The sequence below is a fragment of the Bidens hawaiensis genome, unplaced genomic scaffold (assembly GCF_021521415.1).
Source record: "Bidens hawaiensis isolate Kalapana, Puna unplaced genomic scaffold, B.hawaiensis_p1.1 tig00041900_1, whole genome shotgun sequence".
Taxonomy (NCBI): Eukaryota; Viridiplantae; Streptophyta; class Magnoliopsida; order Asterales; family Asteraceae; genus Bidens; species Bidens hawaiensis.
The window spans coordinates 147,542-151,143 of record NW_027497433.1 but is presented as its reverse complement, the minus strand read 5'-3'; the positions used below and the strand labels follow the sequence as shown (position 1 = coordinate 151,143).

General features: G+C 39.8%; 1 pseudogene; it reads left to right on the top strand.

The window, feature by feature from the left end:
• Positions 1–661: 661 nt before the first annotated feature.
• Positions 662–1,812, top strand: LOC143593305 (proteasome subunit alpha type-7-like; annotated as a pseudogene).
• Positions 1,813–3,602: the final 1,790 nt, after the last annotated feature.

Genomic DNA, 3,602 nt, shown 5'->3' with positions numbered 1-3,602 from the left:
AAATATTGATCAAACTCCTAATTATTAGTGGATTTATGTTTGATTCGCCGACGACAAAAACGACGCCGTTTATGCAGCCGTTGCACACCCATCCAACAAAGAGAGAGAAAAGAAGGAGATAGTATGAGGGAGAAAATTAATCTTTGATATATATATATATAATTTTAGTTATTAAAATGTTTAAAGGAAAAAGGAAAATAAATAAAATGATCAAATTACCAAAGAACTCTTGACTTCACGAAATAAAATAGACGGAGTTAAAAGAAAAAATACTAAAATTGCAAGTTTTAGAAAACTGAGGTAGCCATTTATAAAAAAAAAATCAAAAAAGTTACTAAAGTTGCGTAACTAAGCAACCCACAGGTATAAAACGACACTTAATGAAAAAAATACTTAGAAAATGCAATATGGCGGTTTGAATGAATTTGGTCAAAAGGTAATGGAGGATTTTGTAGAAAATCTATTGTTTTATTAGATAGTTAGATTAGATTAGATAGATAATGTACATTTTGGTTTTGACACCCAAACTCATTTGTTTTTATTTTTTAATTTTTGGTTGTCTTGCGAAAGAAGGCAGGTGCATTTTCTTGAAAGCCATAATATATTCCGATTACAGTAGAAACAAACACAGCCTAGAGTAGAGTAGAATTGATTGAGCAAAATGGCGAGATACGACCGAGCTAAGCTATAACGGTGTTCTCTCCGGACGGGCACCTGTTCCAAGGGGTAACGCCGCCGTCGGTGTCCGATACCCTGGATGATCACATCGCATTAGCCTGTACTGGACTCAAAGCAGACGCCCGTGTACTCATAAACCGAGTGCCAAAGCCACCGGCTCACTCCGGTAACTGTTGAGTACATCACCCGTTACATTGCAGGTCTCCAACAAAAGTACACACAAAGCGGTGGTGTCAGGCCATTTGGGCTTTCAACTTTGATCCTTATACTGGTGTTCCATCGCTCTATCAAACTGACCCGTCTGGTACGTTTTCGGCGTGGAAGGCTAACACTACCGGTAGAAACTCTAACTCTGTGAGGGACTTTCTTGAAAAGAATTACAAACAAACCTCGGGTCAAGAAACTGTTACTCGCCATTCGTGCTTTGCTGGAAGTAAGTACTTTTTTTTGCTAGTGTTTTCATTTGGTCGGTTTTGAAGAAAATTTGGGCTAACTAAGGTTTTGTTTACCAGACTAGCTGGTTTTAGTGGTTTGAGGATTCAGTTTTGGCAGTTTGGACCAACTTTTTTAGGCCTGTAAATGAACCTTACGAATACCAACGGTGCATGTTCATGTTCATTCATGTGAGCACGAACATTTCATTTAACTAAATGAACAAAAAATGTTGTCCGTATTCCCACAAAACGGTTCATGAACAATTCATTAAACGTTTGGTTTGTTGCCTACTTTTTTTGGATTCAAAATCGTTAATTTGTATGGTTAAAAATAGTAAAATTTGTCCAGGAATATGATGCATATACATAACCAAAATGTTGAATCTCAAATTGGTCGACTTGCTTTTGTTCAGATCGTTGGATCCTTTTCAACGGTTTATGAACAAATATTTGTTATTTTCCACGAGTAAATATTTGTTATCCTTCTCAAGTTGGTGTGATGGCAAAGGAGGGATTGAAGCAACTTGAGGAAAGTGAGATCGATGCAATTGTTGCAGAGATTGAAGCTGAAAAGGCTGCTGCTGAGGCTGCAAAGAAGCCTCCTACTAAACAAACATAATTTCATTTGCCACCTCATTAATCCCAAATAATTGCTAGTTTAGATGTTTTCAATTAAAAGTGATTTGAGACATGTTTGTGGCTTTTGGCATTTTTATGAAACTGGACTGTGTTGTGCATTGTGAAATTGTGTGTATTTAAGCGGATTGCATTATGGGTCAGGTCAAAACAAGAAGTTATTTGGTACATGTCAAAATATGTTGAGTCAACTCGTTAACCGTTAATACCTTGTTTTGAATGTTCACATTGGTGTTTAGGGATGGTTTGAGGATTTCTTTAAGAGCATTCTCAACCCGTTCCCCATCCCTATATTTAAAATTACACTAAAAAACACTACATTTCTCTCTCCTGTTCAATTAAATAATATTTTTATACCTTTATCATTACAGTTTTCTCTCTCCTCTACTCACAACCAATCCAACAAATATTAAAAAATAAATAGGGGAAACAATGTTTCCCCAAATGTTTCCTCAAATTTACAAAAAATCACTACATTTCCCTCTCCACCCTATAATTTACACTCACACTCACTCACAACCTCACCCTATAATTTGCAAACCTTCCTCACGTAAATACGTAAATATAGGGAATGTGATGAGAATGCTCTAACATAATCAAAACCAAAAAATGGGTTAAGTGGCAATCGAGTAACCAGTTTTTATGTTAGGTTAAAAACGGGTGGGCGAGTTGGGCAAGGGTTATGTTGTGTGCCACGATCTGGCACCACACCCATACTTTTCTATGTTCTTTAATATCTTTGTAGTGGCTTAGTGGGTAGTTAATTAAGTAATGGGTTGGTTATATATCTTGGCTATATAAGCCACTAGTTCTTATGTGTTATGGATTATGAATGAAAAATGATGATTTAACAATCAAAGTCTATGTTCTATCTAAATTTCTAATCTGGTTTCTATCTATTTTCTTTGGACCATTTGATTAACGAACGAGGTTCGTAACAGTGGTATCAGAGCTGCCGTGATCCCCCCGGACTTATGGCTGCTCAAACTCCATCCGAAACCGAGTTCCGTCAATGGGTGAATGATTCATTTGCGAGACTCGAGTATCAATTTCAAACCGCGTTCACCGCGCTCCGATCGATCCGAATCGCGCTTTAAGCCCGTCACAACCTGTTGCCTCCACCAACAGTTTCTGCCACCGCTTCCGCCACCACAACGTCAACACCGACCCCATCACCACCAACTGTTGTCATCAAACCACGGGTTTCCGCCACAACACCACTACAATCACCGGCCCTGAAAACTGCCACCCCACCTGCCTTCAACACCACACCTATAGCCATGTCACCAGCTTCCGCCACACCACCGCAAGCTGTTGTCGAACCGCCACCGAAATCATCCGCTGTCATCAAACCACCTCCACCTGTGTTGTTTGCAACCACCGTTGTACCGCCATTATCACAACCGCGTGCACCAACATTTGACTCAACCCTCACTGTTTCGCACCCACCTCCACGACCCACCCCTGCAACAACCCTTTTTCATGGGTTTGATTTTGAGTATTTTACCCACATTAATCGAGATAACCATGCATATGCTCGGTCTTTCAAGGAGTGGCGCCCACCGTGGGACCCCGTGGTGACTGCCCCTAACGCCGTTGGAAGGCTCGAATGGCGACCACCATGGCAAGGCGTCATATCGTGTCCAGATTCTCAACCGTGCGGACATGGTTTCTTCAAGTGGGAGGGATTGTTGTGTACCACGATCTGGCACCACACCCATACTTTTCTATGTTCTTTAATATCTTTGTAGTGGCTTAGTGGGTAGTTAATTAAGTAGTGGGTTGGTTATATATCTTGGCTATATAAGCCACTAGTTCTTATGTGTTATGGATTATGAATGAAAAATGATGATT